At 39.4% G+C, this 26,461-nt stretch overlaps 1 long non-coding RNA gene across 1 annotated transcript in view; it reads left to right on the top strand.

Moving 5' to 3' along the window:
- The window catches only part of LOC110260032 (uncharacterized), a 64,494-nt gene that overhangs the window by 27,674 nt on the left and 10,359 nt on the right, over positions 1-26,461 (top strand). The gene's annotated exons all lie outside the window — the stretch shown is intronic.

Here is a 26,461-nt window from a genome sequence, read left to right as displayed (position 1 = left end):
TAATGATTAAACCTGTTTATGCAGTTATTGCCTTTGTGTAAATGAAACCTAATAGCTGACTCTGCATTTATATGCTATGCCGGGTTCCTAGCGAACGTGTTATCAATATGCTGGAAAATATTTTTGTTATGTGGGTCTTTGTCTAGATTACTTTTCATGTATCTAACTTGGGATTTTGCTTGCAACCTAAAAACAAAATTCCCTTTGGGCATTTCCAAAAATTTGTATTTGATTTTTTTTCCTTTTTTTCTTTTTTTTTGTCTTTTTATTTTGTGTTTTCTTGAGCTGCTCCCTCAGCATATGGAGGTTCCCAGGCTAGGGGTGTAATCGGAGCTGTAGCCACCGGCCTACGCCAGACCCACAGCAATGTAGGATCCGAGCCGTGTCTGAGACCCACACTACAGCTCACGGCAACATCAGATCCTTAACCCACTGAGTGAGGCCAGGGATTGAACCCACATCCTCATGGATCCTAATCAGGTTTGTTAATCACTGAGCCATGAAGGGAACTCCTAAACCACATCTTCTTTATCCATTCATCTGTCCTTGGACCCGCAACCTCTTGGTTCCTAGTTGGATTCGTTAACCACTGCACCACGACGAGAACTCCTTGATTTTTTTTTCCTTTTGTAATTAAAACATAAATATAGTCCCTCTTTAGATTTACCTACCATTTTCAAGAAGAAGTGAGAATAAAAGCAGTAGCTTATAATTTTTGTCTTAAGCTACCTTCTCAAAATTATTGAGAAACCCTGGAGTTCCCATTGTGGCTCAGCAGTAATGAACCCAGCTAGTAACCATGAAGACGCTGTTCCATCCCTGGTCTGGCTCAGTGGGTTAAGGATCCGGCACTGCTGTGAGCTGTGGTATAGGTTGCAGATGTGGCTCAGATCCTACATTGCTGTGGCTATGGTATAGGCTGACAGCTACAGCTCTGATTCAACACCTAGCCTATGGCTTGTGGCCTTAAAAAGCAAAAGTAATTAAATAAATAAATAAACAAATAAATAAATAAGTAAAAAATAAAAATTATTGCGGAACCCAGAGTTTTTGTTTATGTGGATTATATTAATTGCTATTTACCACATCAGACATTAAAACTGAGAAGCTTTAAAAATATTTATTAATGCATTTAAAATAATAATAATAAGCTCACTGCCTGTAACATTTTCTGAAAAGCAACATATTTTCTGAAATGGAAATAATTAGGGAGAAGCACAGCTTTATTTATGTTTTTGCACATCTCTTTAATGTCTGGCTTAAAGGAAAATGCTAGATTTTCATATCTGCTTCTGCATTCAATTTGTTGCATCATGTTGTTTTGGTTGAAGTATATGAGGAAAATCTGGCCTCACACAGATGTGTATTTGGAAAAAGGAGCATTTTAATAGTCTTTCCAGATGATTATGGATATTCCTCCCTGATAGTATATCAAAACTCAGTAAGTAGTAGCTTCTTTTTAAAATTTTCTTTTTTTTTCTTTTTACAGCTGCACCACCATGGCACATGAAAGCTTTGGGGCGAGGGGTCCAACTGAAGCTGCATTTGCCAGCCTATGGCACAACCACAGCAATGCTGGATCCTTAACCCACTGAGCTAGGCCAGGGATGGAACCCTTATCTTCACGGACAGTATTGTCCACTTAAAAAAATGCACATCCTGAATGTTGAGAGTTAAATTTTTTGGGGGGTGAAATTAGAACTTGAGCCCGGGAGACAGCATCTCAGGTAGCCCTGAGAAACTGCTCTGAGATGGTGAGGGGGGAACTAGGGTATATAGGAGTTTTTGCAACAAAGGGCAGGTAGCAGGAACAAAAGAGGCCTGGGCTCACTGAAATTATTCCTTTGATATGCACCTCTGCTATCAGGGCCAGTATCCAGAGTTTTCACAGCCTGCAGGACTCACTGGCACTCACCCTTGGAGGTGCCTGCATTCCACAGATGATGGTGACAATTCTTTGTTTTATCCTTAACTACAGACTGGGCAGTGGTATTTTAGAGAGCTCTGGCTTCAAGAAAAAGATAGCTCTGAAATACTGCCCAAAGAAGAAAAGGGGAAATAGCAGGATATTATGATAAAAGTGGGGGGTGGCATGGAGCCATGCACACATCTTATAGAAGTTTGTTGCTGATTTCCTGAAGGTCACAAGGACCAGTCACAAGGAGCAGGCATAAACATGAAGGATTTTAGTGTTTTTTTTCTAGATATGAGGAGATGCAAGATTTGGACACATAAAATCTTCTCCTAAAAATATCTGACTATATGCCTCTTCTTCCAGTTTTCCTAGAGCACAGAGTGCCTCACTTCTGATTTTTACCCTGAAAAAAATGTTTTCCTCCATTCAGGGGGTACTGCCAGTCGGCAGCTGCAGTGGATCATAATTTAATCAATGTAGAGGCTGATGGCAAGTGCCAAACCAGTTCACACTATGTCAGGTCCTTAACCTGCTGAGCCACAACAGGAACTACCAAGTAGTATTTTTCTTAAAGACTAGTTGCAACATGAAGTTTGAAATCATATCAATGATATTTGTATACTCAGCTACATTTAAATTCATTATTCTAAAAATATTCATTGATCTCTCTTGCACTTTAAATAAATATGTCCCTCATCTCATGCTCACCCTCCAGACTTCACTCACCTGCCTTGTCCTCTGCTGTCTGTCTGATTTATTTGCCCAGAATCCTGCTTTCTGTGATGGTAACTAATGAATGGCTAATGATTCCATGAAATGTTATCAATAAGAGGTAGTAGGAGAATGAAGTTCCCCACCCCTTGTCCCTAAAACTAGTGGCAGGTCACTGCAGAGTTTGCAGACAAAGAAATCTTGAATGAGGGTGTGGTGCCCGTCAGTGAGAAGCAGAACTTGCATTAATACCATGCAAATATCCCCTGAATCCACCTAGGTGTAGAGCAGGCCCAGGTTGGGCCCAATGGCGTGAAAGAAAAAGTCAGCAAAAAACTACAAAATTATTGTGTCATTACACCTGAAACACTAAAAAACTAGTAACTTTTCATGGTCCATGATAGCTCTTAAATCAATTATTGACTTATTCTCATATATTACTAAATGTCTAAAACAATTCAATGAGCATCTCACTTTTAGATCCATTATTTTCTCCTCTCACTTATTACAGTTAAGATTTGCTGCATTGATCTAGGATTTAACAGAAATTTTCATTAAACCTCTAATGGAAAGGAGACCAAATATTTTAAGATAGATGATTTTTTTCAGATGTGTATATCTTCTGTGTCATAGATAACCTAATAATTCCATTACAGTTAATGTGATGGTTATTGTTAATATAGATCTTTCATGTAAACACTAGTCTTAAAGGTTTAGAGTTGGTGTAAACGAAATAAGAGTTCTTATTCACGTGTCACTTTCAGAGTTAGAGAGGAAGCGAGGGGGAATAATCATGTGGACGACCGATGAGGCTGTTCTGCTCTCACACAGCATTTGGCAGGTTTTCTTCAGGTTCTCATTGCCTCTATAGTATTCAAAGAAGCACAAAAAGAACCAGTTTCAAACTATCAATGGAGCCCTCGGTGCTACCTTGTGCTTTTGCGTGCGTGCGTGTGTGTGTGTGTGTGTGTATGTGTGTGTGTGTGTATTTTTAGGGCTGCACCAGTGGCATATAGAGGTTCCCAGGCTAGGGGTCGAATCAGAGCTGTAGTAGCCAGCCTACACCACAGCCACAGCAACACGGGATCCAAGCCATGACTGTGACCAGCCTATACAGTTCAAGGCAATGCCAGATCCTTAACCCAATGAGCGAGGCCAGAGATTGAACCTGCGTCCTCATGGATGCTAGTCAGATTCGTTTCCACTGAGCCACGACAGGTAGTCCCCTTGTGAATTTTGTAAGGAGATTATAGATTTGCTCATTAAGAACTATAAACTTTCTTTCTTTTTCCTTTCTTATTTTATTTTACTGTTTGCCACGTTCGCAGCACGTGCAAGTCCCAGGCCAGGAATTAAACCTGTGCCACAGCCGCAACCTGAGCCGCATCAGTGACAACACAAGATCTTTAACCTACTGAGCCGCCAGGGAACTCTTCATCTATTTTTTAATTTAAAAAAAGAGATAGATAAGAGTAGAAGAATATCCAGAATATTCTTTTTTTTTTTTTTTTTTTTTTTTGCTATTTCTTGGGCCCCTCACGGCATATGGAGTTTCCCAGGCTAGGGGTCGAATCGGAGCTGTAGCCGCCGGCTTATGCCAGAGCCACAGCAACGCGGAATCCGAGCTGCATCTGAGACCTACACCACAGCTCACGGCAATGCCCGATCCTTAACCCACGGAGCAAGGCCAGGGATGGAACCCACAACCTCATGGTTCCCAGTTGGGTTCGTTAACCACTGCGCCACGACGGGAACTCCAGAATATCTTAATTGTATATACGAGATTGGGTTTGAATTCCACATTTTTTAGCAGCCATGGAGAGGTTATTATAAGCTCTTTGACCTGGGTGTCTTCATGTGTCAAATTGGATTAATATCAGTCTGTTATGGTTGTTATGGGTTAGAGATAATAGTGTATGTCAAGTGCCTGGCACATGGCAAGCACCCCTGGTATTGTTATTTGGCGAAGTGCTACAGTAAGCTGTTTACATTTAAAAGACATTCACATTCTCTGAGTTTGATGTTGCTTGAAAGCCTTCTTTCCTGCCTGGTGGCGGACTTTCCCTTTTCTTATTGTTCTAAGAATACCCCTCCAGTTTGGCCCATTGTAAATAGTAACAATTGTTTAGTTATTCCATCAGAAGAGGGAAGCCTTCCTGGAGCCTGGCTGACAGAGCTCCCCGTCTGATCTGTCTAACAGCTTCTCAGCTGGAGACAAAGCACCGTGCTCCCACTTCCTCCTCTGGGATGAGAATAGTATCCCCAACCAAAATAGATCTCCATCATCTTGCAAACACCACCCAGAATAAATACGGAGGAAATGAGGGCAAAAACCCACTGTGGTGGATACTGAGACAGAATTCTGCCCCAAATAAAAAGGTTTTCAAAGTTCGTAGGAAGCAGTAATGGATATTACAGCACAAGAATCATTGTGCCAATTTCAGTTATAAATATTAATATACTATATGGAGGGTGGTTCTGCTTGGATTACTTAAACACGGATAGGTATTATATCTAAAAAAATTTGCCTATGGGAGTTCTCGTTGTGGCTCAGTGGAAACAAATCTGACTAGCATCCATGAGGACGCAGGCTCAATCTCTGGCCTCGCTCAGTGGGTTAAAGGATCTGGCGTTGCCGTGAGCTATGGTGTAGGTTGCAGAAGTGGCTTGGATCTGGCGTTGCTGTGGCTGTGGCGTAGGCCAGGAGCTGCAGCTCTGATTCAACCCCTAGCCTGGGAACCTCCATATGCCACGGGTTTATCCGTAAAAAGACAAAAAAAAAAAAAAAAGGAAAAAAGAAATTCGCCTATGGAGCTATATTTACAAACAAAGGAGCCTACTCAAAAGTCACAAGAACCAACTCACCCAGGGAATTTAATGGAAAATTAATTAAGACACTAAAAAAATAATAAGCTTCAGCTCTCTCACATCCATAATGAAGCCTGGAATAATTAGAAAATGATAGATGTGAATAAGTAATTCACAGCAGAGGAAATACAAAGAACCAATAAACATAAGAAAGGATGTTTGACATCCACATTAGTAATCAAGGAAGTGAAAATTGAAACACCTAGTCATCATTTAGCAGGGGTCAGGCAGTGTTCCCATCAGCATGATATAACTTCAAACAAGGCCTGACACTTAGTATTGGTAGGGCTTGAGGGTAGTCCTTACTCCTGAGCACGTGAGATGTTTCTATAAATTGCTTTAGTCCAAAAGTACTCTGCCAGCATTTGTGAACGTATAAAAACGCATAAAGACTTTACTGACCACCTCAGTTTTGGGCAGTTATCTGGTGGAAGTAAAAATAAAGTATATAGGAATTTCCACTGTGGCTCAGTGGGTTAAGAACTCAACTAGTATCCATGAGGATGTGGGTTCAAATCCCTGGCACCTCTCAGTGGGTTAGGGATCCGGTGTTGAGGCAAGCTGAAGTGTAGGTCACAGATGCAGCTCAGATCCAGGGTTGCTGTGGTTGTGGCACAGGCCAGAAGCTGCAGCTCCAATTTGACCTCTACTCTGGGAACTTCCATATGCTGCAGATACAGCCCTAAAAAGAAAAAGAAAAAAGTATATAAACATGTGTACAAGTATGCCAATTAAAGGAGGAAGGCAGAACTGTGTGATAATTAAGAGCATGGTCTCTATAGATAGACTCATTAGGATTCAGATCCACAACTTACTATTGAGTAAGTTGTTCAATCCTTATGTGCCTCAATTTTCTCATCTGCAAAAAATAAGGCAAAATAATATCTATCAGATGAAGTTCTTATAAACGTTAAATGATAAAATGCATGTTAAGTGCTTAAAACATTGTCTGCTATATTTTAAGACCATAATAAATATTGGGTGTTATTATCATTATTTGTAATTAAAAAAAAAACCAACCTGGATATCCATCAACAAGGATAATAATTGAGCAAATTCTACTATGAAACCATTAAAAACGAGGCCTATATATATATATGCATGTATTTGTCCAAGACACAGTAAGTGAAAGAAGTACAGATTACAGCTTGATGTATTGTATAACACTAATTTTAGGATAAAAAAGTAATTCTTTTACAGATGTGCCTACTTTTTGTTGTAGGATAATATTTAGAGGTATTAACCATGTTTGTTGGTTTGTTTTTCTTCCAGTAGTTCACATTTACCCCCTTCTACCTTGACCCCTGTTCAGGTCCCTAAATTGCTCTGGGCTCATTGTTCCAATGAAGTACAGATAGACTAAGAATCATCTTAGCAACTGGCTTCCAGAAAGGCAAACTTGCAACTATTTAAGGCTTTGAGAAGACAGGGTTCGCCTCATTGCCTGACTGGAAAAAGATATCTGAGAGGAATGAAAACACACGTCTACAAAACACATATACAAGGATGCTTATTAAAGGTTGGAGAGGAGATGCTCCCAGACTGGGGAGAGATGAGGTGTATTGGAAGGAAAGCAGTGGGTATTGGAGATGAGCCTGGAAGAAAGGGGTCTGATGCCAAAAATGAGGCTGGTGGGATGTAAGACCAGAGGAAAATGACCTCGATTTCCAGGTGGAGGCCAGGGAAGGTGCAAGAGCCTGCAGAGGAAATGGCTGCAGGGAGCCAAGCAGGTAGGGCCTCAGGCAGCCTGGCAGGGAGTGCCCTGGCTGAAACATGGCCCAGAAACCACCATACCTGACAGGGTCTGACCGTAGGAGCCAGTGCATCTATGGGAACCAGTGGCCAAGGCCCAGATGGAGTGAAAGAACTCTCAGTATCACTATGGTTACCATGAATCAGATGCTGCCCATGCTCTACCCCCACTCAGATTCTTGGTACAACGCACCCTGATCCCAAAATGTAGGCACAGTTACAAGGAAAAAAAGGAGATTATTCTAAATTCACTGAGATTGAGTGGCCACCTACCTAATGGGAATGGTGCCTCAAACTAGAAATTAAAAATTTTAAAGAAAAATTGTTGTATTTCTTCCTCATCAAACATTGTGTACTCAAACCAGTTACACGAATTTTAATGTATTTATATATTAAATAGATGATGAAAATACCAATTGTTAAGAGGAATCACCTGGCATCAGGGGAGAGGCTATACAGCTGGAAGAGGAAGGAGAAGTTACTAGTTTTAATTTAGATATTTGTGTAGTACCTAAATAGTTTAAGTGAATAGGGATTCCTTTTGTCAGTTAATTGACTGGAATATTATCAAATCCAAAGACAAGAGCAAGTGCCACAGGAAGTTAAAATCATTTTGTAGTACATGGTAAAAATCAAATGCCTATTTTGGGCAGCTTATTAATATTCCTATTCTTTGATGTGCTTATTTATAGAATGAAAGGTTAAGTGAGTTTATATAATCCACTCCTGCTCTTGAAAATGTACAAGCATGTATGGCAGAAAAGAGTTGTATCTATGAAGGAACTTGTATTGGTAAAGACCATTCAAAGTTAATAGTCTAAAGATATAGTGACTACAGAGACTACCAAGGAAAAACAGAACTGTTTCATGAAACAGGGATTTGGCTGTCAATCTCAGCTCTGCCAATTATTTTCTGTGTGACTTTGGTCAAGACAGTCTAAATACTTTAGGTTTCAACTTTCTGAATATCCCTAAAGTAGAAGTTTCCATACCTGTCTGTACATTAGAATGAATCAGAGGTTTAAAAAAAATGCAGGGAGTTTCTGTTACGGCTCAGCGGAAACGAATCCGACTAGTATCCATGAGAATGCGGGTTCGATCCCTGGCCTTACTCAGTGGGTTAAGGATCTGGCATTGCAGGTGAGCTGTGGCATAGGCAAGTAGCTATAGCTCCAATTCAACCCCTAGCCTGGGAACTTCCATATGCCACGGGGGCTTCCTTAAAAAGCAAAACAAACAAACAAACAAACAAACCACAGGCCATAATCCAATAAGAATATGTATATAAGTTACCAAAAACATGTATGAATGTTCAAAGTAGAACTATTTGAAATAACTCAAAACTAGTAAGAATCCAAATATGCATCAAGGGTAGGACGGATAATGTAATGTTGATATACTCGAAACTGAATACTCTAGAGAAGGGGTCAACTAATTTTTTTCTGTAAAGTACTAGATAGTAAATATATATTCAGATTGACAGCCAAACAGTCGCTGCTGCAACTAAACTCTACCACTGTTGTGTGAAAGCAGCTGACAATACAGAAACAAATTAGCCTGAAGATTTCATGATCTAACAGAAGGCAGACATGAGACTGGCCTGGGTGCTGTCAGCCCTATCCCTATAGCTCACTTCTCACCTTGGTATAGCCACACTGGCCTTCTTTATTTTGCTTAAAACACCAAATCCCTTCCTGCCTTAAGATTTCTACAGTGCTGCTAGAGTCTGCCCCAAGACTTTTGCCCCTCTGACCCCTTTTTTCATTCAGGGTTAACTCACAGGTACCGGCTCAGTAATGCCTTCACTGGCTACCCAGTCTAATTGCGTCCCCATCACTCTGTCACATCATCTTTATCATATCACCTTATTTTCATCATAGCCTTCCCTTAATTATCTATAATCCATTTTTATTTGTTGTGCAGTTTCCCTATATAAAGCATAGCATTTAGAAGAGAAAAAAAAAAAATGTGATCTTCTCTATTGGAAAAAATTATCCAGGACTCAGAAACAAAGAAATTCTAGATACTCATGTTGCAACAGAAGAAAGGGTGGGGGGAAAACTGTAATTGTAATGTCTACATGTAAGGATAACCTGACCCCCTTGCTGTACAGTGGGAAAATAAAAAAAAAAAAAAAAAAAAAAAAAGAAACAAAGAAATTACTGGGTGTCCTTTCAGTTTTAGGACTGGACACCGTCTAGGGCAGAGACCAGCAATCTTTTTCTGTAAAGGACAATAAAGTAAATATTTAGGCTTTGTGGCCAAAAAAAGCAAAATTGAAGCTGTAACATAGGTACTTAGATAACAAGAGAGAAAACACTTTTCACATCTATTGAACTGATAACATTCAAAGCAAAATAATAATTGTGTAAAATGTTTGATAACATGTCTATTAATGTGAAGAATGAAATTATTTTGGAGAGTATACAGTTTGCTTCATTGGAGTTCAAAGTACGATCGAAATCAATTGCAAACACTCATCTGTTACTGCTGATCTGTAATGAGATTTTATATATCTCATCTGTCTTTTCACACAGATAGGTATTGCCCAATACTGATAGAATGTGATTCAGTTGAGCATATCCATTGGTCGGAAAACATTTATAAAATTCTATTACATTCTCCTGTTGGTATTTGCTTAAAAGATCATAATAAAACTTTGCCACTGATAAGCCATCAAGAAAAGGAAGAAGAAGGGGGAGGGAGGAGGGAGGGGAGGGGGAGGGGCAGGGGCAAGGACTGGAGCAGGGGAGAAGAAAGAAAAAATTAGCCTGGCAGTGCTTCAATAAAACTTTATTCACAAAACAGGAAGTTGACCCCATGCTATATTGCAATGAAAACAAACCATAACTATACGCAATAATGTGGATGAATTTCACAAACATTCAGTTGAGTAAGAGAAGTTAGATACAAAAGAACACACACTGTGTGGTTCTATTTATATATGTTTCAAAAATAGGCACAGCTTCTATGATGTTAGAAGTCAGAATATGGTGGGTTATCTTGGGAAAGAGTGACTAATAGGGGACTCAAACCAGTGTCTTCTGGACCGGATTGATCTGCTACTTGATTTGACACTGTATTTACTTTATGAAAATTAATGAAACTGTCACTTAGAGGATGTGTACTCCCCCCAAAGTAAGCTTTATTTAGTGAAAAGTTTACATAAAAACGAGAGGTTTCAGGGTCTACCCCTTTAAGAAGCTGTGTTCGCTTGTTGGGGGTGTGGCTTGAGGATCTATCCTAATCCAGCCTTGAAGAGGTAAGTAACCTTTCCAAGGTCACATCATTGGCAGAGCTGACACCTAGCAAGCTCTACCCATGCTGGGAGTGGGGTAAGTCAGCTGTGAGGAATGCTAATTAGCTAAAGGAAGCCAAGGTTACATTCCAGACTTTAACCTAGAGTGATATTTGCACTACCATCTGAATATTCTCATGGGTTTCTGCCACGTGGGAAGCACCCAGTTCAGAGCTTCTTCAATTTCTAGGGTCACTGGGAAGCTGCCAGAAGGCTTTCTGAGCTCAGGATGAGCACAGCAGCCAGCTCTCCAAGAAGATGGTCCCGCCTTCTTTCTATCCCCTGCTCCTCTCAGAGGAAGACATTGTGATATAGCAGACACACCCTGAAGTTTGGGTTCAAACAGATAAAACTTCAGCTTCTATTTTTGCAACTTGTTGGAGAAGTATGAATTTCACCCAACTATAATTTTTCCCATTTGTAAAATAGACATAAAATCTACTCCCACTTATTTATCCCCCACCCCATCCCTATGACACGCAAAATTTCTTTTCCTCTTTTTTAATTTGATATTCATTGAGCCATCATTTACGTGCCAAGCACCACTAAGGATTTTATAAGGATTATCTCATGCAATCTTTGTCAGTAAGGAAGGTTCATTTACGAACTTCATCTTACACATGAAGAAACTAAGAATCAGAGAACTTAAGGGACTCACCCAAGGTCACACAGGTAACAAAAGGTGGAATCAGTTTCCCACTGAGGAAATGTAATTGGACAGAGCCTCCCTGCCTGCCTGCTTGCATCTCTCACAAGTGCCCTATCTTAATAAATTCATTTCTTGCCTAAAAAAAAAAAAAAATGTAATTGAGAGCCTAGCCCTTAACCCCTGCTTGTGAAGATGACATACTTGGCAGTTGTCACCATGTCTGGCCCTGGGATGAAATTCAATAGATGTTAATTCCGCATTTCCTCTTTTCTCAAAGAGCTATGAATCAGAGCTGAGACTTGACAAAAAAAACTGGATTCTAGTGGACTTGGTTAAGTTACCTTTATTTCCTTACCTGTATAGTAAAGCCCTTGGATTAGGTAAATCTGAAATGTTTCTCCTAAGCTGATTGAATTTGTACTCTCCATGAATGCTTACTCCACCGAAAATAACTTGAGAATATTTTTGTCCTAAAATTTTAGGAAAATCTTGCATTTGCTTCCATAACCTGAATTTGTTTTAAAAATAGATAGTAAATTACACACTAATCAAACATTTCTCCATCACATATGCACTCACCTCATTCCAAACTGCAGCTCCTGTTTTTCCCTTTACCCCAGGGACACCTCATTCATTGTTTCACATTCTCAAAAGTAAAAGCAACACTCTCTACTTGGTTTGGAAAGCAGTGGCTTTTCTTTCTTTTCTTTCTTTCTTTCTTTCTTTTTCTTTTTTTGGGGGGGTCTTTTTGGGGGTTGCACTGACGGCATATGGAGGTTCCCAGGCTAGGGAGCCGCTTGCCTACACCACAGCCATAGCCAACACCAGATGCAAGCCGAGTCTGTGACCTACACCACAACTCAGGGCAATACTGGATCCTTAACCCGCTGAGCAAGGCCAGGGATTGAACCTGCAACCTCATGGATATTAGTCAGATTGGTTTCTGCTGAGCCACGATGGAGAACTTCTGTTTATTTCTTGAAGCTTCTGCATCCAGACCACCCTGCTAATCTGTTTGATGTGAAAGCGTATGATGGGGACGCTCACCCCACAACTGACCTGAGTCCCTAAAATTCATCTACAATAGAAGAAACTATTCTCATTAAAACAATCTATGCACTTTTGACATCTTGCCAACTTGTCAGGTAATGCTGAATTTTCTACAAATTGAGAAGTGGTGATGGTGATGTCGTTGGTAGTGATGGTCCTGATAAAATATAACCCTACTTCCAAACGGGATGGTTTCTTAGAAAGGCAAAGTTGAAACAAGTATCAGATTTGGAAGCCACTGGACCAACAAGTACATGTAGTGGGCAAGAATGGTAAATTCACAGGATTGTTGGTCTGTTACTCACTTCCCTGTCATCTGCCTACATCTAAAACTCAATTAATAGTTTAAGGGAGAATGGGTTTTGTTCAAGCCTTTTACAGAAGTAAAAACAAAAGTTACTTTGAATAAGAAGTCAATATTTTGCCCTTGACACAAGATTAGCAAATTTTAGAATAAATGTAAAATCAGTTGTTATGATTTGTGTGATGTGTATAGAAGCATTACATTTAAAAAAACAAATCATTAAAAACCATTGTTAATTCTGGACAGCATAATAGCCAGTAAGTAGGGTTGAAAGATTTAGCATTCCAGTAATACGACTTTGGAATTCCAAAACACAGAGAGATGGTCATTTTTTATTGTTTTGCTTAGTTTGGTTTTATTCCAGGAAGTTAGGAGACCCTGGGCTAGACAGTATAGATGACAAGCCACGATGTGAATGCTTCCTGTGGGACAGGAAATGCTTCCAGACACTGCACGTGACGCCTCACAAAGTCTGATCTTTGTTTTCAGTACATCCATATGCTTATTTTTACTTAATTCTGTGCATTGTGTCCAGATAAAACAGAGAGAAAACTGCAATCATAGAACAATGTTCCTATTAAAGAAATTGTTCTTATGGCACCAGGAATACATGAAGATTCTTCCCATTGATTTATGAAGATATGCTTGGTATAAATGAAGTCACAAGTATCTCATGACAAGATTTTTCAGTTACCAAAAGCGAATTATTTTGAACACAGACATGCACGCACACACACACACACACACACACTCACACTCCTGATTGATTTTCAAGTATTTTCAGATTTTTAAAAAAGGAATCGCTAAACATTAATTTTAATAATGAATAAATTTTGGATTTGTGTGTCTGAGCTATTACTATTTGGGTCATGTAGACCTTGAGAATTAATAACCCAGGATGTTTTCTTTATCATATTGAGACTGATTCATCCTGTCCTTAAATCTGCCCTCCTAGAAGTGTCATGAAAATCTTTGCTTTAAAAACTAGAATTGGCTTCAGTTCAACCATCTGATTCCATCCAGTGCTGCAAAAGTATGCTACTATTGCTGAAAAAAAAAAGAAAAAAAATACATAATGTATTTTTAAATTATTAAATGATACTAGCTAAAGCATGCAAATTTACAGTAACATTAGTACAAAGTTATGGTAAAAAAATCTTTCCTCCTACAAGTGTTTCTGATGAAATGATAGCAATATCATTTTAAGCCAAACCAGAGAACTGCGATAGAATGATGTATTTCAGTCCATTTACCATATAACATGTTTTTATTGCAAAAATCTTATTTTTCTTTAGTATCATTTTTAAGGCATGTATTTGGCCATTGGTGGAGGGAGTAGAATGCCAGCATTTGAAAGGAGAATTGAGGTGTTGGAAGGGCCCTGCTCTTTCTGAAGGCTTTAAAGAAGGAATTTTTCCTCACCAATTTCAGCTTTTGGTAGCCCCAGGCATTCCTTGGCTTGTAGCAGCATAACTCCAATCTCTTCTTCTGTCTTTACATCATCGTCTTCTCCATGTGCCTGTGTCTCCACAGAGAGCGTGTTCTCTCGCTCTCTGTGTCTCTTTTCCTGTAGAAGAATAGTCTTTTTGGATTAAGGGTATACCCTACTCCATGTGAGTTCATCTTAATTAATTACATATACAATGACTGTATTCCAGAAAAGGTCATTTTGAGGTATGGGGGGTCAGGATGTCAACACTTATTTTTTGGGGGGAAGATACACAGTTAAACTCATAACATTTGTCTTAGCAGGTGTTCTAGACACTGGGATTACAGCATTAGTAGGACAAAGTTCATGCCCTCCAAGTGCAAGGAAATTGACATTAAATAAAACCCAAGAATATCATTTAGTGATCAATGGTACACAGACAATTACATAATAGGGCTCCTACTTAGATTTGCTGGTAAGAAAGATCACTGTAGAGTGACCTTGAAGCTGAGATCCCAAGACAAGATGGAGGCAGCCATGGAAAGATGGAGAAAGGGGAAACCATGGGAACCAGGAGGGAAGAGGCGTTTCTTCTCCCAATGCTCACAGCAAAGTTTCTCACGACAAAGGATTTCTTTTATTTCCATGAATTTATGTATTACTTCTCAAATTATTTACCTGAGTTTGAGCTTCTGGTAGGCAGTTTTCTGTAAAGTTGTGGACAGATGGACTAACCCAAGGAATGAAACTTTCCATGTTCTACATAAAGGTATTCATCTTTAGTGTGAAGATGACATGTTATTTTATGGACTTGGAGGCTAATTTTATAGTTTGACAGCTACTTTCCAAATACAGCTGAAATATCATTGCCTACAATGTACCCTGGTGGCTCAGCAGGTTAAGGATCTGTGGCTCAGGTCATTGCTGTTGCTCAGGTTCGATTCAAGGCCAGGGAACCTTCACATACTGTGGGTGTAGCCAAAAAAAAAAAGAAAGAAAGAAAGATCATTACAAAGAATTATAGAAAGTAGAGAAATTAGTGACTAGGTAATTCCTACTCATATCTCCTTAAAAGACACCAAATCAGTTGCACGAATGCATTCCTAAAGAACATTAGTACTATTTATAAGAAAACTGTCCTCAAATTTTCTTCCAATTAATTAGAAATAATCTAGAAACAGTCATTTTCATGAAATATAGCTTTTTTTCCTCAAAAGCCACATTTTTCTAAGAACCCCTTTTCCCTTTTAATTTCTGCATGATAGGCTATAATCATCCAAAACTGGGCCCTAAATTGTTTTGTCTCAAGGAAAATTGCAAATAGTGGATGATAATGAAAACCTGTAGAGAAGATTTAAAGGCTAAAATCTTTTGTGCTTTTTCTATGTCAAATATGGATTTGCATTTTTAATACTGTTAGAAGATTCACAGTAAAAATGGGGCAACTTTTTTCATCTCTGTTGTTTGCAGACATAAGCATATTTTACTCACTGAATTAATAACTTTTCCATAAGCCTGTCAGTTTTTAGAAAAAGACCAAGAACTTGTAAAATAACATGTCAGAAACCGTGATTCAGAGAGAGAGCAAATGCATCCAGCTCCCAGAATAACCTCAGAATTGACCTAATTGAGTCTTAAATAAAGAGCTTTCTAAGAACATGGTTGCTTTACAGTAACTTTCTATGAATTTCCTCAAAGAAAATTTAGCAAGGGCCAATGCTGATCTTAAGATACTCAACATTTACAACTACTCATCTTTTCATCCATTTTGGGGAGGGATATCATAACAAATCCTTTAAAAATAATCAAATCCACAGAATCCTTACTAGGAAATAAACATTTCAAGAACTTATAGGAGAGCTGCTCTGTTCTATTGATCTATTTTAAATGATTGCATTGGAAGAAAGACATGAGGAGATTCAACACAAAGTTAATTTTCCTCTTTCCCTTTGGGTCCTTCTAGATTAGCCTAAACAAAGTAGACCAGTTCATTCATTTTGGGGATGAAAACATTTGTCATCTCTTTCCCATCCCGTTATCACCTCTGCCTATGGCTCCTAGATGCATTAGACTCAGGCATGGGGCATCTGATGTCCTAGCCCAGGGAACAGTCACTATGAAGTCTGCAGCTACTAAGCATGATCTACAAGGGCAGCCAGAAAGAAGGTCGCTTCTTACTCAGTTGGGTTTTCTGCTACTTCTTAAAGACCACACGGATAATTTTCAGAGGTCTGAGTGAAACGCTTATTCCCTAGAAGAATTAACAAATGAACTATGAATATTTCCTTAATACTAGCTCATCAAATAATGGATGGAGGCTGGTAGATCCAAAGCTTACACATAAATAACTATTTAGAATCCATTTCTGCCGTTGCTAAGAATTAAATCTACTCTATAGCCTGCTTCAGTAAAACGATGTGTATATAAATATAATTTCAGAGATTGGAAAGTGGTAATCCAGAATATAGAAAAGTCTTTGAACTTCCTTTGCCTAAGCCAACTGTAGGTAGCTATTGTTTTTCTCTTTTCCTTTTCATATCAATCGAAAAGACACCTCATTCCTTTGGTTCTGGAAGTGCCTCACAAGAGCAGGTACAAGAGTCTGTTGGCTTTTTACTTGGTATTCATGTTCCCTTTGTGCCTCTCAAGTTTTGCACATCAGTAGTTGAAGACAGTATCTGTAGAGAGAAGAGCTTGCCCTTGAGGTAGTTTGCAACTTCAAGGAACAGAACAAATGTCAGCCTAGGAAAGAAAATAGCCACTTATTCAGTGTTAAAACAAATGCAATCTGCTGTCTTAGACGGAACAACTTGTTGGTACAGGTGAAGGAGCACCTTCTTCACATGAGAACTGCCCCGTTTTGGCAAGTGTGTGCGTGAACCAGGCTGCGGTGGAGGTGTCTTTCTTCTCAAACCTTTCATTATGCCACTCTGACTTGCTACCAAAGGCTGCCTGGGCATGTCGATTCTAGTGAGCTCTGTGCATCAGTAAGGACTGAGAATATAAAAAAAGAAGAAACTTCATGGATGTGGGTTATTTCAGAAGAGTGGAGAAGAGGAGGAGGGAAAGTGCAGGTCTTAAGGAAAATATTAATATTATGAGTCAGACACACCTGAAGTTTCCATATGCTTTGCAGATTCATTTTATGTGGGGAAAAACACAGCGCCTTTCTTTGTTTACTCTTCCAGATTTTCCTCTTGATTCTCCTCCAACTTGGGAATTTCTTCTGCTGGATTTGAAAGCTATGATTTCAAAGCAGGCTGCTCTGGCCTAGGCAGATTGGTTTGATCATGATGGTTTCCTGGACAAGGTCTACTAGACAAGATACTCTAAGTATAAGCAATATCTTATTAAAGAAGAACATTTGGGGGGAATGCACCCCAGCTTCTTGAAATTAGAACTCTACTTGGTTTAACTTCCCCAAATAGTTATCTATTGCATTGGATCCAGAGAGTCCCATGGCTATAGTTCAGAGAAAGCTGAACACAGTAAAAATATCATTCCCATCATCATCCAAGTGAGTCAGCTGCAAAAATGGGAGAGGTAGAAGTAGGGGGAAGAGGGCTGCACTTTATTTATTTAGGTATTTATTTATTTATTTATTTATTTTTGTCATTTTAGGGCCACACCTGCAGCATATGGAAGTTCCCAGGCTAGGGGTCAAATCAGAGCTGTGGCTCTCAGCCTACACTACAGAAAAAGTTTGCTGACCTCTGATATGAGTCCACAATTCCCTAGAGCATTGAGGTGTGTCCTCGGGTTCCTGTAAGCAGCCACTGATGAGAAGAAAGAGGGTGTGGAGGATTTTGTGGAAGGGTTTAGAACCAAGCCTGGAGAAGAAATATGCTCTTGGTGTCTGTACTCCTTTGGGTAAACTCAATCAGGTGGCTGCAGCTACCTGCAAAGGAGGACAAGAAATACAGTCCAGCTCTGTGCTAAGGAGAAAAAGAAATCTGGTTGGTGGAAATGCAGGTGTTACAAGGCTCATAAAATTAACCACTAAAAAAATTAAATAGGCAGATGTTGAAGAGTTCAGGAAAAGGCCAGAGCACTTCAGACTGAGGTTACGAGGTTATCATGGTGGTTTCCCAGAAGGGGTTCAACTATGATGGTCAGTCATCAAGAGGGTGTGAAATGTGTGTAACTGGAAAGAGGTAATCAAAGTACAAGGGTGGAAAATGTAAGGTTTGCCCAGGGAATCATATTTAACAAGGAAAGAAGCTTTCCAGAGAAATTCTAGGAAATGCACTTTAGAAAGATTGGGTTTTGCTGGTAAAAGGCCTTAAGTGTCAGGCCATGGCAGGTAGTATATATAGATATCTAGTTTTTGTGTTGTGTATGTATGTATGTATGTATTGTCTTTTAGGGCTGGACCCAGGGCATATGGAAGTTCCCAGGCTAGGGGTCAAATCAGAGCTGCAGTTGCCAGCCTACACCAGAGCCACAGCAACACCAGATCTCAGCTGTGTCTGCAACTTACACCACAGCTCATGGTAACGCCAGATTCCTTAAGCCACTGAGCGGGGCCAGGGATCAAACCCATGTCCTCATGGACACTAGTCAGTTTCATTACTGCTGAGCCTCAAGGGGAAGTCCAAGTTTTTGTGTTTTTTCAATCAAACATTTAATTAATTAGTTAATTAATTAATTTTGACTGCCATGTACAGAAGCTTAACATAAGATCTCAGTTCCCAGACCAGAGACTGAACCCTTTCCACAGTGGTAAAAATGAGGCATCATAATCCCTAGACCACCAGGGAACTCACCAATGTCCACTTCTAAAAATCATTCAACCAGGGATTTTTTTTTTCTGATTTTTATTTTATTTGTTTATTTTTGCTCTATGGCTGCATTGTCTATGGGTCTGGAAAGTCTGCCTCTTGAGTTTCTTTATAGAATTCTTTGAGTAAAGGCTGCCTTCCAAAGACAGGAGTGTTAGGATTTCAAGAAATGAAATGATAAAAATGGATCCATCATTTTTGAAAAAAAAAATCAAATATATAAGTATATGTTTATCTGAAGATATGATAACATGTATTCTCAGTTGAAAGAATAATAATTACATGAACACTCAGGCACACACCACCATTATAAGAAATAATAAAACATTGTCCACAGGTGGATTTGTGACAGTCTCCACCCCATGCCCTTCTTGATCACATGTCCCTGTCTTTTATTCTAGGAAATAATAATTCTGCATTTTATGTTTGTTGTGCCTTGACATTCTTTATACCTTTACCACCTGCATATGAATCTCTGAAAACATATCATTTAATTTGACCTTTCTATAGATGGAACCATATTAAACATAGTCTTCTGTGACTTGTTTTTTCTCAATGTCCTGTTTTTAAGAGTCACGCAAGTTGCTGTTGCTTATAACTAGTAGATAATTTACGTACCTGCTATTTTACTGTTGTGTTATGCATTCTACTCTTGATGGCCATTCTTCTTTCTTTTTATTTATTGTTTTATTTATTGTTTTATTTATTGTTTTATTTATTTATTTATTATTTTTCTTTCTTTGCTTCTTTAGGGCCACACTCACAGCATATGGAGATTCCCAGGTTAGGAGCCCAGTCGGAGCTGTAGCTGTAGGTCTATGCCACAGCCACAGCAATGTACAATCTGAGCCACGTCTGTGACCTACACCACAACTCAGGACAACACCAGATCCTTAACCCACTGAGCGAGGCCAGGGATCAAACCTGCGTCCTCATGGATGCTGGTCAGTTTCGTTAACTGTTGAGCCACAAAGGGAACTCCCCCTCTTTCTTTTCAAATTGGAGAAAATCTTTCTTTTCCCAAGAAGATGTTAAAATGAATACCAACCAAACAGAACAAAACAAAAACCAGGAAATAAGATGCTAGTGAAGGATACACTGCTCTTTGTCTGTAGAACATTTGAAAAGTCTAACACATCTCCTTGGAACTCCTTGTTCTTATAGGAGAGTTCACCTTGATTTACTGTGACATTCATCTCTACTCTTTTTTGGTGGTTTGTTTTTTCAATTCACCAGTTCCTGCATGTGACTGAAAGGCTCTGGCTACTTTAGAAACTACCTCTCTCCCCTGGTCCTCCCCCAGCCAGTTAAGAAACTTCAAGAATGTTCTTTTGTGCCTCCAGGTTTCCGATCACTCTTCATGACATTTTTGGCCCAGGCCATCATAGGAGAATTTTCTTGCAAGCCTCAGGCCACTGACTGCACATGACTTGCCTTTGATAATCCAGTTCTTCTAGATATAATGCAAATCTATCAGTGATAGATCTAACAGTGATAATTCTGTTAGTCATTTCATTGTTAGACTTTCATCCTTGAGTCTATGAATGATTCAGTTTCATAAATTAAAAAAACCCTTGTCTCTCCTTCACATCTTGAGGCTTGTTCAGAGAACATTTCTCAGCTCCACTTGAAACATCCATTCATCTACCTACCGCAGAAAGTTTGGAAATCTTGAATGGGCAGCGGGGAGAAGTCTTTGTTCTGCCCCGTGAGAGAACCTCAGTTGTCCAAGCCTCTAATGAAGTTTTCAAGAGCATAAACAACCACATGATCTCTTCCTACAGAAAGAGACAAAGAAAGATTTCTGAGACTGGTGGAATATTTTACTTCTCAAACATTTCTCTAAGTTTTTTCTCCTTTTTGTTGTAGGTTTCAGTTCTGAATAATTAGCATACGTTTGCCTCATGAGAACAACCTGAGTTGCAAAAACTCATTTTAAAGCTTCTCTGCTTAAAGCACCCAGTTCCATAAATTATACATCTGTTACTTGATATGCATTTTCCATTAGGTAGTCTAAAGCCATCCCACATGAATACTCATTTTCACATTAAAGGTACAAAAAGCCTGGAAGCCTGAAAGCCTGATTGTCTGTGTTTTTTTTTCCCCCTTTTCTTTTTGCCAAGAGGTAGATACTCTTCTTTTGAAAACCCTATTTATTCCTGATGGGAAGTTTTATTTCTATCTTCAGAAACACCATTTTAGATTTGTGTAATCAGTTCAGCAAACTGCTTCTTAAAGTGATAAATAAAAATCCAATTAAACTTGCAATTAGAGTTTACTAAAAATATAGGTTGCTATAATTTTGTTGGCGATAGAAGTACAGAAGTAGAAATGATTAATGATGATTACTAATTATGCAGCTGTGTTCAGAGCACACAAATCTATAAAACCATGGATTTAGAGTTAAATAAGGGCTTCATGCTAAGAAAAACCTTTGTAGACAGTATCTAAATCCAGCTCATTTCTATTCTGTACTTAATCACCCATCACCTGTTATCACTTTGCTTAACAAAGAAAAACCAGAAAAATAGAGTTCTAGAATGACTGTCTCATTCTTATTTCCTTTGTTGTTGTTTTGCTGACTAAGTTTGTGGTCAAAAAAATGCCGTCGATGTGAGACATTATCAAATATTAATTATAGTGAAGGGCAATTCTGACTTCTTTCTTTCCTGAATATTGGATAACTTATTCTGATCTTTCATATCAAAAATAGATTTTTTTGTGGGGCTAATGGAAATCTCTAAAAAATAAATATTTGACTTATAGAAAGAAGACGTGAGTTTGATCACTTCCTCTGCAACTTAAAATAAGAAAACTTACCAAATAACTCTCAATATTTTTTTAGCCATATATTTTTTTTGGATGAGCACCAAAGTCACATTTTTCCTTTTCTGCTCTTCACTCCTGTAGAAAAATCATTCTTTTAGGAAAAGACAATTTTGCAAATAAAGAAACAGAGATCCAAAGGGCTTATGTGAAATTGTAATATCTCAAACTTAGTTCTCTTATACCCTGGTCGTATGTTACTTTCAGTTTCCAATCAATGAGCAAAAACAAAAACAAATTAAAAAACAACAAAGAAAGAGAGAGACAGAGAGAGAAATGAAGAGAGAATAAAGGAGAGAAGAGGGACATAGGGAGAGAAAAAAAAGGAGAGAGAAAATGAAGGAGAGATAGAAGAAACTGTTATTACTTAAATGAATGTTAAACAGGGGATGCTGGGTAGGGAGGAAAATGATAATATATTGCAGGGAAAAAAAGAATATAGAAATATGGGAAAGGTTTCACCTAACAAGCGTAGGCACTGTGAAGAAAGAAAGAAAGAAAGAAAGAAAGAAAGAAAGAAAGAAAGAAAGAAAGAAAGAAAGAAAGAAAGAAAGAAAAGAAAGAAAGAAAGAAAAGAAAGGAAGGAAAGAAGGAAGGAAGGAAGGAAGGAAAGAAAGAAAGAAAGAAAGAAAAAAGAAAGAAAGAAAGAGAAAGAGAAAGAAAGAAAGAAAGAAAGAAAGAAAGAAAGAAAGAAAGAAAGAAAGGAGGGAGGGAGGGAGGGAGGGAGGGAAGGAAGGAAGGAAGGAAAGAAAGAAAGAAAAAAAGGAAGAAAGAAAGAAAGGGAGGGAGAGAGAAAGGAAGAAAAGAAGAAAAACTTCTAGAGAGATGCATCTGTTGGAATCCATTTCCACCATTGACGTGCAGAGTGAACTTGATCACGTTACATAACTTACTGACTTTTCTTTATTCCTGTGAGAAATGGTGCTAGAATATCCAGCAACCCTACCCACTTCCCAAAGTTATCTCAGGACTCAATGAGATCATTTTTGTGTAAAAGCTCTTCGAAAGCTGTAAAGCACCAAAGTAACATATAACATATGACTGACCACAAGGGAGCTGCAGGCTGTTCTCTGGCTTGGCAGCTGAAAGACAAATACAAAAGAAAATGGAGAGGATGGACTACCTTTTTTTTTTTTTTTTTTTTTTTTTTTTTTTGCCTTTGTAGGTCTGCACCTGCAGCATATGGAAATTCCCGGGCCAGGGGTTGAATCTGAAGTACAGCTGCTGGCCTACACCACAGCCACAGCAACACAGGATCCAAGCCACATCTGCAAACTACACCACAGTTCATGGCAACACTGGATCTCCAACCCAGTGATCGAGGCCAGGGATCAAACCTGCATCCTCATGGATACTAGTCGGATTCATTTCTGCTGCACCACAACAGGAACTCCCTGGATTACCTTTTTTATAAAAGGCAGTTAATCTATAGCCAGAGTTTAAGACTAATCTTAACATTTTTAAATGCTTAATAGTAAACAACAGAGCTTATGCAATTATTTATTTTAGCATGATGATTATACAAATAGTCTTTTGGGAGTTCCCGTTGTGGCTCAGCAGGTTAACCCAACATAGTGTCCTTGAGGAGGTGGTTCTATCCCTGGCCTCTTACAGTGGGTTAGGGGTCGGGTGTTGCCTCTGCTGTGACATAGGTCAAAGATGAGGCTTGGATCTGGCTGTGGCGTAATGAGCAGATGTAGCTCTGATTAGACCCCTAGCCCCAGAAATGTTCATATACCAAAGGCGTGGCCATTAAAAAAATACTTAAGTAAAAATTAAAATAAAAATAGTCTTTCGAAGAGGTATTGAGAGAAGGAAGCAAGGTATTGATGACTGAAAACTGTTCTCAGAGGACGTTGGTCAATTACTTGCCCCCCAACCCCCGCTTCCAGAGCACTGGGAGATGCCTGCAAAATGAGAAAGCTCAGCCTTGCATGTGCCTCCTTGCCTTCTCCAGAGTACTGCAGAGCCAGCTGCAGAGCTGGAGAGAAACGTGCCTGCGACATCCCAGCCCAGCACCTCCTGTCAGAGCCTGCCAGCAAGTGGTGGCAGATGGATGTGGTTAGGACAAGGGCGGATTTGGGATCAGAGCTGCTGACACATTGGCCTCTCGCTTTTGACAGCAGCTCAAACTTCTGGGGTTCCAGAAAGGAAATAGACATGTGGAAACAGATATGACAAAGGCTTTTCCCTTCAAATTCTCAGCATGTGGTACCGAATTTTAGAGGATTAAAAAAAAGAAAAAACAAAAAAACCTATTGCTTATCCTCTCTGGGCTTATCAAGTGTTTTACCACATTTTTATAAAATATAGCCTTAGCCTAAAAGCCTTGTTTGCATGAGGGTGTGTCCAGCCCATGGGTGGAAAATTTCCATAATTCTTTCCATTCTGTTCTGTGTCCCTCCCTCCTTTGTTCAGAGGTTCAGGGTCTCTGTCTATTGTGATCTTAATATGCTCTGATCCTAAATATCGACTTTGTGATGTTCAAGTTTCAAGGATCAAAATGGTAAGGAAAAATAAATCCAAACTCTTTGGGGATAGGGTCAAATATTTGCCAAATGTCTATACGAAGAGCAAATATGACTCTTTTCTTACTTAGTCAACCATCCAATTTTATTCTTTAAAACATTATTCAGCCAATACTATGTCTAAGATGCCAAATGCCTTTTTCTTTTAACCCTTCAATTCAGCCAATTAATGGAGGGGACTGGTGTCACCACTAAAATTGTTACAATGGTTGTGCACCTTTGTCTTTCTCCCACTTATGGTTTTTCCCAAACCCTGCATCTGAGGCAGGTGTTGATAATAGTTACTGTGTGATGAGAATATCCAGAAACACCAGCACAGTTGTGTGGACAAATGTTTTCATCAGGAAGTCGTGAACTGGCTTGAGATACGGAAGGGTTGATTTAAAAATCATCTTCCCCGTGGTCTCCTTTGGGCTTCCTCTTCCTTCAGCTGCTCTCTGCTGTGCATGCTGTATTTTAAGTCTCTGCAAACCTGTCATACGGGCACTCTTTTACATACACACGCCCTCCTTGCACACAGCATCCTCTAACCCATTTCGAAGAGAAAGTCATAGGTTCATAGAGTAAGAGACAAAAGTTGATGTCAGCACTCTCTGAGACAATAGACTTCAGAAACGAGAGAGAAAAAGATTTTCACATGCTAAGAGGCACAGCTTGGCATGTTCTTCTCCTCTGGGAGAGTCAATTCTGAGACCACAATGGTTTTTCACGAGCATCAGGGTAAGCAGCCTTCCAGGCAGCCTGAAGAGCAAATTCTGAGACTTTCCTTTTGTTACCATGCAAAGGCCCTGCCATTGGCCCGCAGCACACCTTTTAATTTAAAAGCAAATTTGAATTCTTTGACTAAACATTAAAAAAACCCAAAAACCTCTCAAACTACAACAAGTTTTAGTCTCCCTGGAAAAGCAATTGATAAATACATTCAAATTGTGAATATATTTTCACACTGTTCAGCCTTTATTTATTAAAAAATATTATGTGTTTCTGGAAACAGTTGTCTTTTGATAATCTCCTCCAGGGAAAGAACATGAATATATTCTGTGGAACCAAGGCCTCAGAGGTAAAAGAAATCATTTTGTCAGATGGATTCCTCAGGAAAGAAGAACAAGCAGGGATAGGCTTCTACATTGCATTTATTTGTTTATTATTTATTTATTTATTTATTCATTTTTGTCTTTTTAGGACTGCACCCATGGCATACGGTATTTCCCAGGCAATAGGTCGAATTGGAGCTGCAGCTGCCGACCTATACCACAACCACAGCAACATGGGATCCAAGTCGCATCTGCAACATACACCACAGCTCAAGGCTATACCACAGCTCACAGCAACACCAGATCCTTAACCCACTCAGCAAGGCCAGAGATCAAACCTGAGTCCTCATGGATACTAATGGGGTTCATTATTGCTGAACCACAACAGGAACTCCTACTTTGCTTTTAAATTGTATTCTCCATCCTGTAGTAATCTCCCAGAATTTCTATTTGTGGTAGCTTTGTACTGTGGGAACTTGGCAAAGATGAACTACATTTCCCAGAATTCCTGTCCTGTATGTTTCCAGGGCAGTGTTACTCTTGGCACCCACACTGTTGCTTACCTGCTTGCTCACTCCATTGGTGTGAGGTGGTGGCTGGCCTTACAACAGCCTAATCACCCCCCACCTCACTCCACCCCCATCCTCCTTCAGCTTCTTTCATTCCTACACCAGGTAAGCAGAAAGGAGCAACTCCTTTGAACACAGAGGTAAAACAGGTGATTTCCAGAGGTTGGGAATAAATCCCATGAAAAATCAAGGACCTGAAACCTCAGTGAAATGTCTAGGAGTTCAGTCTGTGGCATGTTGAGGTTCCCTTTCTGACCTACATACTGAGTGACAGAAAACAACATGAGTGGGGCCCAGTACAAGCTCCCTAAGAAGCCCAGAGTGCTATGCAAGCAGCTCTCACACTTGTGTTATCAAACACAAGTTTGTGTGCCTCACACACAGTGAGGCCATACTGAAACATCAGAGTGTGAAGCAAAGATTTATTGCAGGGTCAAGCAAGGAGAATGAATGGCTTGCTCCCCTAAAAATCTCATACTCCCCGAATAGTTTCAGCAGAGCATTTTCAAAGGCCAAGTGAGAGAAGGGGGTTGCCGGGTGTGTGATCAGCTTGTGCACAGCTCTCTGATTGATACTGAGGTAACAAGGCAGTTAACATTATTAATCTATAGTTGCCAGTAGGTTTGGAGGCTCAGTATCATCAAATAATTAATTTCTTCTATTAGGTGGTAGTTTTTGTTTTGTTTTGTTTTATTTGACTGCATCCATGGCATATGGAAGTTCCCTAGCCGGGGGTTGAATCTGAGC

Source organism: Sus scrofa, chromosome 1, assembly GCF_054392235.1.
Source record: "Sus scrofa isolate SSC_HxYL_T2T_F1_AM1 chromosome 1, Sscrofa_HxYL_maternal_Yorkshire_Landrace_v2.0, whole genome shotgun sequence".
In the NCBI taxonomy this organism is placed as follows: domain Eukaryota; kingdom Metazoa; phylum Chordata; class Mammalia; order Artiodactyla; family Suidae; genus Sus; species Sus scrofa.
This window is presented reverse-complemented; position numbering and strand designations above follow the sequence as displayed.